Below are 14,836 nucleotides of genomic sequence, written 5' to 3'. Positions count from 1 at the left end.
AAAAAAAAAAAAAAAAAAAAAAAAAATGTGACTTTTAGGTTCAGTGGAAGACTCTGCATTAAAATAATAGGTGAAGAGTCATAGAGACAAAATACTTGTACAAGCATACACACACACACACACACACACACACAGACATACACACACCACCAACAACAAGTCATACCTCATATATGTGCATACATCCATAAACAGAAAATATCCTTTGAAAAGAAGAGAAGGTGTGAGCAGTATAAGAGATCCTGTAAGCATAAATAATGGAAAACTTTTTTAAAATTTTACCAGTTATGTTTATGTACACCTTTACATATGTGTGGTTTGATTGATAAGTGTCTCCCATGCTCTCACACATGTGAAGGCCCAATTTCCCAGCTGGTAGTGTTTTAAGAGATATGGGCTTGCTGGAGGAAGTGTTTTGCTAGAAGTGGGCTCAGAAAATTTAAAGACTTGAGCCATTTCTAGTTCAGTCACTGATCTACCTCTTTCTTGAGGTTCAAGATGTGAGCCCTGAGGGGCTTCTCCAATCACCATGCCTATTGCCTTCATTCCAGTGTTATAGACTCTAGCCCTCTGGAATCGTAAGCTCAAATAAGCAGCTCTATAAGTTGCCTTTGTCACTGTATTTTATCACAGCAGTAGAAAAGCAACTAATTCAGCAGTATAGGAAACCTCACAGTGGTTAGTCAAGGTAAAAAAAAAAAAAATGGAGGTTGAAATGAAGGCTCAATTGGTAAAGTGTTTGCTACCCAAAATGAGGACCTGAATTTGGATCCTCTCTTGCTCAAGGTTCTCTGGTTGTGAAGAGACACCATGACCAAGGCAACTCTTTTTTTTGTATCTTTTTTTATTCTAAATATTTTTCACATGTCAATCCCTTCTCCCTCTCTCTCCCCTCCCCCTCCCCCTACCTCCTACCCCCGACATACCCCCCAACCTGATCCACCATCCACTCCCCAGGCAGAGTAGGGCTCTCGACAGGAGCTCCCCAAAGTCCACCACATCATCCTGGGCTGGGCCTAAGCCCTGCCCCATATGTCCAGGCGAGAGTGCATCCCTTCAAGTGGGATGGGCTCTCAAAGTCCCTTCTTACACCAGGGAAAAATACTAATCCACTACCAGGGTTCCCCTAGAGTGCAGAGGCCTCCTAATTGACATCCATGTTCAGGGGTCTGGATCAGTTCTGTACTGGCCTCCCAGACAGCAGTCTGAGGTACATGTGCTCCCCCTTGTACAGGCCAGCTGTTTCTGTGGGTTTCACCACCCTGGTACTGACCCCTTTGATCTTCATAAGGCAACTCTTATAAAGTAAACGATTTAATAAATGTTGGTTTACAGTTTTAGAGGTTTAGTCCGTTGTCATTACTGCAGGAAACATGGAAGCACACAGTTATTGTGCTGGAGAAGTAGCTGAGAGTTCTGCATCTGGATCTGCAGGCAGCAAGACAAAATGACTCTGGTCTTCGAATAGGACTTTGAAAAGTCAGAGCCCACCCCCAGTGACACACATCTGCCAACAAGGCCATACCTCTTAAATATTTTCAAATACTGCCATCCCTTGTTGTCAAGTAGTCAAATTTGTATGAGTCTATGGAGGCCATTCTCATTAGAACCATCACAGATCCCCAGGGTCTAAGTGAAAACTTCACATTGCTCCTCATATGTATAACCCCAATCCTGAGAAGATGGAGACAAAAAGATCCAGAACTCCAACTTTTTTACATTTATTTTAAAAATAAGTGATATTTAAAATTGATAATAATTAATTTCTCCATCTTCATATAATTATGTCAAGGGTTAACTACATCATAAAACTAACCCAGTTGGCAAAAATATTCTTTTACCTCCTCACATTTGGATTTAAAGCTCCTTTCTTTTAGCACTATAAAATGTAAATGATTATTTTTTTCATTTGGCAGGCTTTCATTTATTACAAACAAGGAGCAAAAACTTGCATGTATAGAAATACTAAAACATCTCTGGCAATGAACAAAGTGTCATTGCAGAAACTTCATGGCAGAACTGTAGACAAACAGATGCAAAGAGGAGAGCTGTTAAACTGACAACTTGCAATGAGCCCATTTATCAATCAAAGCATACATTTGTAAATGTGGAAAGAAACATAACTGGTTTAGTCTATTCCAGACTATATGGAAGTTATCCTAAGTAACAATGAGAAAAGTGTAGGATGTAAGGGTGACGTTTTTTTTGATGGGGGATATAAATTGAGGATTATGAATTTCCTGAACTCAGCACCTCCTGACCCCAGAATTAAGAGAACTTCTCTTGCTGAATTATGCTCACTTTTCCCTTCATCTGGTATAGGAGATAGCATCGCTTACCCAATCATGTAATTTTCTTCCCCAATCCTGCCCTTTGTTTTGAATAAACAAAGAGCCTGGATAAGATGGATTATAAAACAGTGGAGGGTATAATTCCAAAGGAGGCTTCAGTTGGACTTCATAAGATGAATAAATGTGTTCTGCAGTGAACTACCTGGACAAGGGAAGCTCATGAATGGTAACAGATGAGTAGAGAAGAGGCATGGGGTGAAGTCAATGTGGAAAACTCCAGTTTAGCACAGATCTGGATAGAGTGCAGAAAACCAAGCAGTTTATGCAGAAGGATTTCACAGTCACAGAACAAAATAACCAGTGGTTTTATTCTACCTGATGTTGACTGTTGGAACCTAGTCACTGTTAGATGGACACTGAACATGGCATAAAATATGTGAGTAATGCATACAACCTAAATTCTTGGAATGTAGCAAAGCAAGATTCATGCAGATTTGAACATTGAACAAACCTTTTAACTGATTACTTGTAAAGGAAAACAATGTTGCCAACTAGAACAGCGGTAATCTATTTAGAGAAAGATATAAGACCAAAAGCAAGTATAATCCAAAAGGATTTTTAAAATAAAAACCTTGAACAGTGGCATGCCATGCCACATTAAAGGGCATAGGGGATTTTTGGGGGGAGGACATTTTTTTATTTTTTATTTTTACAAATCAGAAATGAACCATTAAGTGGAAAGTATCAGGTAATTCTAACAATTAAAGAAAATAATATTTTTTATAGAATGGCACAAAAAGGAACAGAAGAAATAATTAAAACATATGAGAGTAAGCAAATAATTCTTAAGAGCTATAAGATAGGAACTTTATTTAAGATGAGAAAGGAGTTTATATTAGTGAGGAGGGTGGGCAGAGACTCTGCAAAGAGGGACAAGCAAAAGGCTGCTCTTTGTGAAGAAAAGGAAGCTAGGGCTACAGGAAGAATGAGAGGATGCCTGCTACACAAAGATGTCCATAAACTGTGAACCAGTAGGAATACAAAACTTTCAGTAGGTAAATATTGAGCTCATTTCTGGAAAACAAGAAATTCCATAACACTTTAGGATTGCTCTAAGATTGAAAATGAGTTAATTAAGACAACAAAATGATTGCTATCTCATTTTCATTTTAAAATATTTCTAAGCATTCTGAATTATTTTCCCATGTCCCTTCATGGTGTACTTATGTATCATAGTAGAGTATGGAATTACTGTTGGTTACATCTAAGTTTCTGGGATTTTAAGAATTATTACCTCATTTTGTTTATTAATTAGTTAGTTTATTTATTGTGTATGTGTGTATTGCAAGCTTGTGGTCTGTGTTTGTGTGCTATGCACATTCTCTGACATTCATGTGGAGGTCAGAAGACAACTTTCAGGAGTTAAAAAAATTCAATATTGAGGCACAAGAAATGGAGCAACAGGTACACACACTTGCTTCCAAGTTTGATGATCTGAGTTTGATGTCTGGGACACATATGACAGTAGTCTACAAGTGACCACCACAAGCTGTCTTCTGACCCCCATGGTCATACTATCACGTAGTATGGCCACCCATACATACACACAAATTAAATAATTTAAAATATAAGGTTTATTGTTTTGTAATCACCATACATAATACATCAACGTACCAATGTTACTAGACTATAAATAATTTATAAGAGCAGTGTAGGAGAAATTACATACAGAGGAATAAAAGATATATGTGATGGGGAATGTAGGATGACCCCATGCCCCAAAGTTCACAGAGGAAGAGGGAAACCTGCCACCACAGCCTGCCCTGTGGGGCTGCTGAGAGGCATTGGAGCAGCTTCCATATGCTCGCGCAGTCCGAGCGCTCTTGGGGGTTGGACTCAGCACTCCCGAGATGATAAAGACAGATCCAGAAAAGAAAAACCTCTAAAGGTTTATACTACATTTATAAATATATGTAGGCTTGTGAGAGAAAAAGTAACAGGAGGAAATAGAGTAGCTGGGTGTGGTGGCACACACCTTTAATGTCTCCACTCCAAAAGCAGAAGCAGGCTGATTTCCACAGAGAAACCCTGTCTCAGGTAAAAGAAACAAAAGGAAGTAAAAGTAGAATAATCAAAAAGCCACCTAAAGATGAAAAATACACAGAGAGTCTGGATACTATATGCTGTATTGTTGTCTTTAAATTGTTTGATTTCCAAGGAAAGAGTTACTGCTGCTAAAATACATTTGATTATAAATGCTGCTAAATTAATCCAAGTTATACATTTTAAAAATGCTTTGACTTCAAAATTTAAGTCTAAGGACAGGCTACTTGGGAAAAAATTTTTGCTTGTGTTTCTACAAAAAATGAAAGGCTGTAGATTCCTTCCATACTAATATGGTTTGATCAAGCAAGACCTCCTAAAGCAGTGACCCAACTGATCCTACATCCAAAACAGCTGAGATGATGCAGCCTTATAGACTACAAAAACAATGACTTGGTCACATTTCTATGTTTTATCATGATCCCCATGTTATGGACATCACCCCCAATCAGCAGGAAGCAGTTTGGAATAAGCGACGCCTGAATTCCCAAATATTATTTATAAATGTTTGTTTTCATTTAAATGGGGTTGGTTATAAATAGTAATAAGCATAATCAATCTCTTTTTAAAGAAAAAACAAGGGAATAGGATATAGGAATAAATACTTTGCATTCGTATGGATTTTCACTTATTGATACAACTTTAATGTCAATTTTGTGATATGTATATGTCTCCTCTTGTTTAGGTATTGTGTTTATACATATCTTTTAAAATGATATGAATAATTAAAGACAGGCTATATATTCACCTCTAATAATCAGAACTTATAACTAGGTTAGTTATTTTTCTAGATAATACAGAGATGTGTTTGAGATGGATAGGTATTCTTCAAACCTTTCAAATACCACAGAATATAGAGCATTTAAACGGTTTGGGTTTTTCTTGGCAGTGAGTCACAACTGCTCCTGGCACACCAATTATGTCAGAAAGGAGGTTGGGCATAGAAGAAACTCATTATGGAGTTTGCTTTCAACACAGCAAGATTAGCCATTTGGGCAAGAAACTACTCTTGCCTAGACTGTTTGTTGCTGTATAAACTGGACATGCAGGACCCACAAGAAAGTGACTGCTGAACTTACAAAACAAAACAGTACTGAAGGGTTCCTGTTGAAATGGAGAAGTGTGCCAGACACACTATGACTTATAGGCTGAAGATAGATGCCCCAGTGTTACAGAGGAACTTTGGGTGACTGTCCAGGTAGTGAAATGTCTCTGTCAATTCTAGAGTTTATATATTATCCTTCTTTGGTCTTTGATAGAGTTAAAGACAGATAGGTATGGTTATAGTTTTCTTCAGTTATTATAAAAGATAAGTTACCCTTTTTATTTAGACATAAAAGAGGAGATGATGGGGAATGTACTTCTGTGCATGTTCATCCTATTGCTTGTTGAATAAAGTACTGTTTGGCCAATGAGGCAGCATGTTAGGTGGGACTAGGAGTCAAGGAGGATTCTGGGAAATGTAGTAAAGAAGTGATGATCCAGGCAGGAAATGACATAGCAAGGAGACTCATATATAAACAAAGGAAGAAGGGAGTGGGCCCCTACTCTCTTCCTCCAGAGTCACCATGTGATCCCGGGATGAGGATGCCAATGGAAGGCATCCTAAATAAGATAAGTCTTATATAATATATAGATTTATAATAATTAAGACTGAGCTAAAAGATGAGAAATCCTAGTCACTGGCCAAGCAGAATTTGTACCTAATATAAGTCTCTTTGAGTTACTTGGGGCCTTAATATGGTGGTGGGTAGAACTTGGGCAGCCTGGCAGAAAGCGCCCATGTGGCTACATGGTTCAGGTGGCTTTTGACATAAAGATTTATTGTAACATCTATGGATACAAATTTCTCACACTAGAAAAATTAGTTAACTAACAATGTCTTGCTTGTTTAAAGGTTTTAGGAAAAGAGTGCCCTAGTTCAGGCTCACTGTGACCATCCTGATAGCTCCCTTTCTAAAGTCCTCTGCAATATAGTATTCTGTGCCAGTTTCTTTTCCTCTATAGTGTCTTGGAGAAAGTCAACTGTGTTGTGCATGGAAGACCCTCTATGTGTTGAAGATTTTACAGATGGGTTAAAACTTCACAACTCTATTTTGTCCAGATATGGACCTGAATTATCTTGAGCTACCTTTTGTCTCCCAGGTAACCATTTACTGTTCACCTCTTTGTCTGACCTAACTTTCCATGCACAGGAAAATCTTTGAACTACATTCTAAGGAGACAACCAGCTTCAACTAGTTCTATTGACAGAAATGTTGTCAAATAATATGAGCCTCATAGCAGAGATTTTCTTACTTATTTTTAATGAATCTGTCTGATGTTCTTATAATGTATCCTTTAAAGCCTTGTTCTATGACTTCTTTATGTTCATTTTTTTATAAAAATTATATAATCATACACATTGGAACATGTTATTCAGGCAATGGGAATTCATTTTCTGTGGCCATAATCATGCTCTTTGTCTTAAACTGTTTTCTACCTGTGAGGTGATAGCTGGCGTTTGTATCAGTACTTCGAACCATAAAACTCATGTTACAAGACCATCACCACTACTTTTAATGAAACCATTGATCAATGAATTAACTAGTCATTCACAAGGTGGAAATTTTATTAATCATTGTATGAGAAGGAGTTATTATTTGCTTAATATTCAAAACTGGAAAAGTCTGTGTGTTAAGCAGGTCACAAGTCATCTGGCATTTCAATGCTGCTTTTAACCAAAATAATATTATATGCTATTGTAACAAGTTTAAAGTCTCTCTAACAAAAGCTTATAACTTTTTATACTTATGCAAATAGCATATATCAATTTAGGCATTAGAGCAAAGTGGGAGTTTCATTTTCAAGAGGAACAACCCTGAAAGTTTCAAGATTTGAACTGGCCATTTTATGTAACCAGGCAAGGCTTCTAGTGGTAGGAATGGTATACCAACTCAGCCAAATATACTTCTACCTACAATCTGTCCTGCCTGGAAGATGTGTGGGGCAATGGTCTCAGGACTTGTGGGAGTGGCCAACCAATGGCTGTCTAACTTGAAGCCCAAGCCAAGAGAAGGAACCCATGCCCAGATGGCCAGGAACTAAAAGCTGGATGGTCCAGAGACCTAAGGTAGAACCAAACATGACTGGAAAAAAGTATCAATGAAATTATTCATGATATTCTGTTCTACTCATAGATCCATGCCCTTACTAATCATCAACAAAGAAAGTTCTTCAGGTAGCTTAAAGAATCAGATACAGAGACCCACAGCAAAACAGTAGGGAGAGTTTAAGGGAACCCCACAGAAGAGGGTAAGGAAGGATGGTAAGAGAATATGGATTAATGACACTAGGAAAACAGAATCCTCAAAACCAACTAAGAAGGGCTCATGGCTCACAGAGATGGATATTTCGATCATAGATCATAGAGCCTACCTGGGTCTGTGCTAGATCCTCTGCATATATGTTGTGGTTGTTTATATTGGGATTTTTGTATAACTCCTAACAGTGAGAATTGGGTTATCTTTGAGTCTTTTTCCAGTTCTTGGGATGCCTTTCCTCCTACAGGTTGCTTTGTTTAGCCTTGATATGATGCATTGAACCTAGTCTTAGTTCATCTTCTTATGCTGTGTTTGTTTGATATCTCTGGAAGGCATGGTATTTTCAGAAGGCATGGATTTGTGGGGGGAGGGGAAGTTTCATGGGAGGTCTTGGAAGTATGGAGGAGGGGAACCTTGACTACAAGTCAAGGGCTATTGTATGAGAAAACACAAAGAAAAAACATGAAAAATACAGAAGAAACGATTCAGGATTCACAGTGCCTATCTTTTCAAATATGTATGTAAGGAAGAAGTTCAGGTGATTTTGCTGTTCATTAACTACAAGTTTCTGCTTGAAGTGAGGCATCCTTGCAGGTCTCCCATGCTACATGATTATCATAATCCCAGGAGTTAATCTCATATTCAGATCAACATTAATATTAGCCACAGACTTCATAATGCATGACTTCTGATAAAACCTGATTATTTTATCTCATGCCAAAAATATCACATGTAGAATAAGGAAGGCATGCTTGTAGTTTTTGTTTATTTGCTTCTTTTCCTTGTAGTATTAAAGCTGGGAGAGCACAGGCAATTTGGAATGTAGGCTTATAAACAAACACATCTCTTTCTGAATCTGCTGTACCAGGAGTGATTGAATTTTTTGTTTAATGGTTACACAATTGTATTTGATTAATTCTCTTATTTGTGTGTATAAAAAGGCATGTATATATCTCTGTGTATGCCTGTGAAGGCATAGGGCTATGTCCAATATCTTCCTTATTCACTCTCCATCTTATATTTTGATCAGGATCTCTCAAAAAAAGCTGCCAGTTAGGTAAGATTGTCTAGCCACAGCAAGGCCATCTCTGCCACAACCCCCAACACTGTGATTGTGATCCTGTACCACCACACTCAGTTGTTTTCATAAAGGTTCTGAAAATGAAATTCAGGTGCTCATGCTAGTAAAGCAAACATTTTACTACCCAGCCATTTCCTCAGCTCCTCAATTTTTAAAACCTCTGAGGTGGAATCTGGTAAATATAAGTAAGCCTTCATTATCTATGTCTTTCTCAATTCCTTATTTCTCAAACTAATATTATTTTATCCTTTCTCCTGACCCCTGTCACTCACTCAGCTTAGCTCTTAATTCCCCAAAGAAAAGTCATCAGGAGAAATTATCTTATGCTTGAGGTATTAGGAAGGGATTTGAGTCTTTATCAGTGATAGTTGTTTTCTTTTTAATACGATTTTATGAAAAATCAACTATTTTGCAGATCAAAACAAGCAGAAAACAAATAAGAACCAGTGAAAGCCTGGGTGTCAAATCTTGAACCTCGCGGTTTTTTAGGTTCATTACAGGAGTGTAGGGGAACCTGTAGCCACACACGCCTGCTTAAGGGCTGGCTTAAGGTTCCTCTACACAGGAGATTAAAAGGTGCAGTCTACCTGTATTGGTTGTTCGCACAATGAGGGCAGTAGCTATTTGGTGAGGGCTTTGCAGGGTATTGCTATGGATAATGCTTTGTCAGCTTGAAAAGACATCTCTAGGCCATTTCTAGATTAGTTTATCTTGTGTAAGAAGGTCCCTTCTGAATGTAAATAGAATCATTCTATGCTCTGGAGTTATGCAATGAAGAGAGAAGGTCAGTAGGACTGCTCATTTCTTTCTGCTTCCTAACTGGTGACAATAGGTCTCCATCTGCCTCACACCCCTGCTTCCTTCCCCACCAAGATGAACTTCACCCTCAAACTTTGAGCCAAAAACAAGCCTTCATTCCTCATAGTGTTTTGTCAACTATTTTGTTACAGCAATGAGGACAGTGGCAAATGCAGTCACTGCGAGGTGTTTATCTAGAGGTACCTAAGGAAATGATGCCCAAATTCAGTGGCAACTGCTCCTTCCCAAAGCTCCAGTTCTTAGAATAACTCTAGTTTCTTGTAGCTTCATTTGCTCTGAACTTCCCTCAGGCTCATGACACAGATGCTTACAGCTCTTGTAATTTGTGTTCCTCCTCTTGGCTTCAGTTGTCTGGCATACTTAGGCCTCATGAGTCCACAGAGGTCATGGCAGGTCAGGTATCTCTCAATTTCACCACAGATAAACTTCATATGGAGGTATAGAGCTGAGGCTATAAGCCCCTTACTGCCTGTCAAAGTCCATAGCTTAACACCATGTTCTAACCAACTGAATAAGACAGATACAGTGCTCTAGTCAACATTGTGCTCCCAGTGGGTGGATGATATTTTGAAGCTGCCACACATTTCTCAATATGAAGAACATTAGGATTTTATCACATTGGAGAGATGGGAGTAAGTCATGGCTGTGCTAATAAAAGAAATTTCTATCACGGCTTTGCTTTGAGTGCTGGCATTAACAAAATTTTCACAGAAGTTACAATGATTTGTGTCAGGTGGAAATTTGTGAGAAAAGGCTATCAAAGGTATTACCTGAATAAACTGTTTGGAATGAATCAGAAAACGCAAAGGCTTTTTTGTTTGATTGTTTTTGTTTTTGCTTGGTCTCTCTGCATAGCCCCAGCTCTCCTGAAACTATGTAGACCAGGCTGGCCTGGGATCCATGGAAATCTACTGGGTTTTGCTTCCTGAGTACTGAGATCAAAAGCATATGCCACTACTGCTATCTTGTCCTTCTTGTATTGTGCCCAAACCTGGTTGATTAGTGGGATCTACTGGTAAAATCAGTTTTCATCCCTGACTTAACTGTTCTATGGATGCTTAGGAAACAATGGGAGCTGCATGGGTATTGTCATAAGAGGGTTGTTCATTCTACTCATCCCACTCTTCTATTATGTACAAAAGCTGCACTCTCCCTCTTGCTATTGAGTTATCTACTAGCCTTTTCAACATTATTGATTCCTATCACTTTTACATGATGGCCAAATACATGTGCAGAGTATAGAGGAAAATTTTCACTTCTAGATCCTATATATCTGGAGCTTAGGAACCCTTGATCACATGTAATCTGAATTTTGAACAGTTGTGGATTTCAGTAGTAATTTTTATCTGATACAAAAAAAAGAAGCTTGTTTGATGAGAGGAGAGAACTATACTTATCTGTGGGTGTAAAGATAGGTATTTGGAATACAGTTACAAATTATTTTCCTTTAGGAAACTGGTAGTATCAGGGTTTTCTCTAGGGTATATGACTCGCTAACCTTAGGTAATTGGCTCAGTTTCCAGCACAAGGCATGAATTACCTCTTATTGAACTAGGCTTAAATCCAATTAGAAGGGTGTTAGTTACCCTTAAGATATATGTGCCAGTATTGAACCCCTGTGGATATCTAGCATGCTGGCCGTTGCTGTGGTTCACAAGCTTTACAGCTGGTTAGAACAACTGATTGCTTTTCTTTCTTGGCAGCTTACACAGAACCTCCAGACACTATGAGAGGAGGTCCTTTGTGAGGAGGCTTCCTGATCAGTTCTAGCTCAATCTCACCAAGTCCTGTGTCTGAAGAGTATGGTTTCCTTAACAATACAAACCTAAATTCAAGTTCTGGAATTCAACCAAGGACAATAGCAATATCTTATATTGTTTTTAAATGTATTAGAGTTTGCTGACCAACAGCTCAAATAGAGACTGAGATCTTGCAATGCTTAATAATTGGGGATTTTTTTAGCTAGTCTATGACACCTGGGGAAAGCATTATCACCTCAAAGTCAACCAAGATCTCAACCTTGAGCTCCTTGTGACTCATTATCTTCTTAAATTTTTTGAGACAGGGTTTCTCTGTGTAGCTTTGGAGCCTGTCCTGGAACTCATTCTGTAGGGTGACTGACCTCAAACTCACAGAGATCCAACTGCCTCCAACTCCATGGTGCTGAAATTAGAGATGTGAGCCACCACCACCCAACCTTGCATTTTTTATTTTGTTTTCTATTGATGCTTGGTATTGGACTTGGACCTTATGCATCTTAGGCAAGCACCCCACAAGTGATCTACATTTTCAGCTTTTCTCCATGTATACATTTTACATTATAAAGTCAAAAGAGCTGCTACAATATAAGAAGCTATATACTTACAGTTTATTCTTTATTTGTATGCTGGACTGCTTAGTTTTATTTCTCAACTTGACACAACCTAGAATAACCAGGTAAGAAAATCTTAATGAGGAAGTATCTAGATGTAGAAACTTGTGTTCTATTTTTGTGGGGGAGTCTTGGTTGATTTTTTAGGAGAACCTGATCCATTATGGTATGGACTGCTCCTTAGACAGGGAGTATGAAGAATATAAGAGGGAAAAAGAATGTAGTTGAGAGCAAGCAAACAGTGATTCATGCATCTGTTCTTTTCCTCTGTGCTCTTGACCGTAGACATGGTGCGACTAACTGCCTAAATTCCTGCATCAATTTCCCCCTCAGTGATGAGTTGTAACCTAGAATTTTAAGTTAAAGTATACCATTCTTCTCTCCAAGTTGCTTTTTTTTACATGATATTTTCCAAGGTGGCAGAAATTAATATAGTTATTATATTTCTTTCTAATCATGTCAACTTATTGCTTGTAAAAACTGAGGACTCATGAACAATATAGCAATTATTAGATATACTGGAAATTTCTAGGTACTTCATATTTTCAAATAAGAAAATTTATTTGGAGAAATCAGTAAGTAAACATGGTTTAGGACCACAATATATTACATAAACCTTCATGCATTGTCAATTCCATTTGCATAGTTTTCTAATGGAAACTCCTAGCTAAGTACATTGTCTTTTATTACTTGTGTGTGGGGTGGAATAGAGGGTGTATATGCATATATATGTGCAGGTGTCCATGGAAGCCAGAGAGATTGTTAGATTCCATGGAAGCTGAAGTTAGAGGCATTATGAACTACCTGACATGGGTCCTGGGAACCAAACTCAGGTCTTCTGGCAGAACATAAAGCACTCTTAGCCAATGAGCCATCTCTCTAGGCACACATTTTTTTTTTCTTGAATGATTAAATTCCCACTCTGGTTATTTCTCTACAAACTCTGCCCTACTCAGAAACCAGATCTAAATTTTAAAATTCAGAGGGAAAGCACTGCCAGTAATAAATAATAAATTGAAGTATTTTCACAACAAACAGTAAAAATCATAGATAAAATGGTGACTGTTGTGATTCAACAGTGAAACTAAATAAAGCTTGCTTTGGTAGAGACCTCCCTATACTGGCCAGACTGGCCCTGAAAACCCCTACTCAAAAGGCTTAGTGTCCTTGCATCTGGCATTGTATGATGGGAACCTTAAAACACCAGTTGTAGAATGAAAATCTGCTTATGAACATGAAATTACCAAGATTTTCTGGGTACTCATTGCTGATTGGCATCCAGTAAATTTTGTTACTATATTTTAATATCAAATGTTGTGTATGCATGCTTGAGAAAAAGCAGAAAGAATAAGCCAGGAAAAATCTGAGTAGAACAATATCCTTTGGTTCCCACATTTGTTCTCACCTATTACAGGTTCTTTGCTGACCTGTGAGAAAGACTTCTACACCAACTATGTGAGGATGAGGCCATGCGACCCATGATGGCAGAAGTGTGTGACAGCTGAGAGAAAATACTGCAGCTTTAGTGGGTTTCTCCCCTGTCCTGGTGACCCCTAACATCTCAGGATGATTCATCTTGTCACAATATGACAGAACATCAGTCAAGTTGGCTAAGGTTCCTGAAAGACTAAAAGGAAACAAATCTTTTCTTTGGACAGTTTTGAGTATTTGTATATGCATAAGAAGTAATAAACATTTATTGTTTCAAGTAATATATTTGTAAATAAATATATTTATGTAAATTACTTAGTATGTTTAGCAGAGAACATCCCTTAGAAAAAAGGAACAAATATGTGTGTGTGTGTGTGTGTGTGTGTGTGTGTGTGTGTGTGTATAAATGGATACTGTGTGTATCTGTGTATAAGTACATGTGAGAGCTCAAAACACAGTAATTGCTTATCTCTGCATGCCAGGCACTTCTATATTATTTTAATATTATTCTCTGTGCCTGACGCTTGGATTTTAGGGGCAGCGCTTGATCTTCTGCTGGCCTGCAGTATATGATGAATAACAGAATTGATTTTTCAATTGGAATATAGTAAATTTTCCTAGAAAATAATATAAAACAAAATATGGCTTTTGGATATTGATCCTTCACTTATATTGAGAGCCACAATAAAGCCTAGCTCATCAGCTGTAGATATCTTTACTTTTCTATATGATAAAATGTAGAAATTCCTTCCATTTTCAGGGTAGCAGTAAAAGTTGCATGCATTTGGTAAAACTTGCTGATGTAAATTAAATATGTTAATTTAGCATTTAGAAGAGTGAGAGAAATAAGCAACATCAGAATGAAATAAAGGGATGATAAATCAGAAGTTCTGTGCCTGGCAAGGTATTGGAGCAGCAAATGCAGAACTGACGCTCAGAGCCTGACTTCCATATGTCTTCCAACCTAACAACGTGAAATTTATCTCTTGAGTGGGCAGGAGAGTGCACATTAATGGAAGCCACTGAGACACTTTTCCTGCCCTGCTTGTAACTAGACTCAAGTGTGCCCCAAATTGCTCCCTTGTGCTTGGATTTATTTTCTTCTCAGAGGCTCTGGATATTGTATTTCACTACAAAGAGCTAAAAAACATTGCAATCATTATTTATAAATCTTTTAGAAAAATGCATTTTCTTAGCAGCAACTATGGCAACAGGGAGCTCAAAATGCCCCAGGAGCAGAACTGCTTCTCACTGCACAGGGAAACATACCCAGGATGTACACTCTGTCACTGCCCTTCAGGGTAACACACCAGGATGTATACACTGTGAAAATGACTATTTCAAAACCGGAAAATTTTAAGCAAACAATCAGCACAAGGGGTTAGTTACATTGTTTGATACACGTGTGACATATAAGCAAATCTAAATAATGAAATAT

At 38.0% G+C, this 14,836-nt stretch overlaps 1 protein-coding gene and 1 long non-coding RNA gene across 2 annotated transcripts in view; one reads left to right on the top strand and one right to left on the bottom strand.

Annotated features, from left to right (window-relative positions):
* The window catches only part of Lrrtm4 (leucine rich repeat transmembrane neuronal 4), a 792,102-nt gene that overhangs the window by 523,313 nt on the left and 253,953 nt on the right, over window positions 1-14,836 (bottom strand). The gene's annotated exons all lie outside the window — the stretch shown is intronic.
* Window positions 6,043-13,679, top strand: LOC118238769. Its single transcript, XR_004771061.1, has 2 exons — window positions 6,043-6,539; window positions 13,382-13,679. It is a non-coding gene; the product is annotated as an uncharacterized LOC118238769 (long non-coding RNA).

The sequence above is a fragment of the Cricetulus griseus genome, chromosome 8 (assembly GCF_003668045.3).
Source record: "Cricetulus griseus strain 17A/GY chromosome 8, alternate assembly CriGri-PICRH-1.0, whole genome shotgun sequence".
NCBI lineage: Eukaryota > Metazoa > Chordata > Mammalia > Rodentia > Cricetidae > Cricetulus > Cricetulus griseus.
Note: the sequence above shows the minus strand (reverse complement) of the source record. Positions and strands in the feature narration are given on the sequence as shown.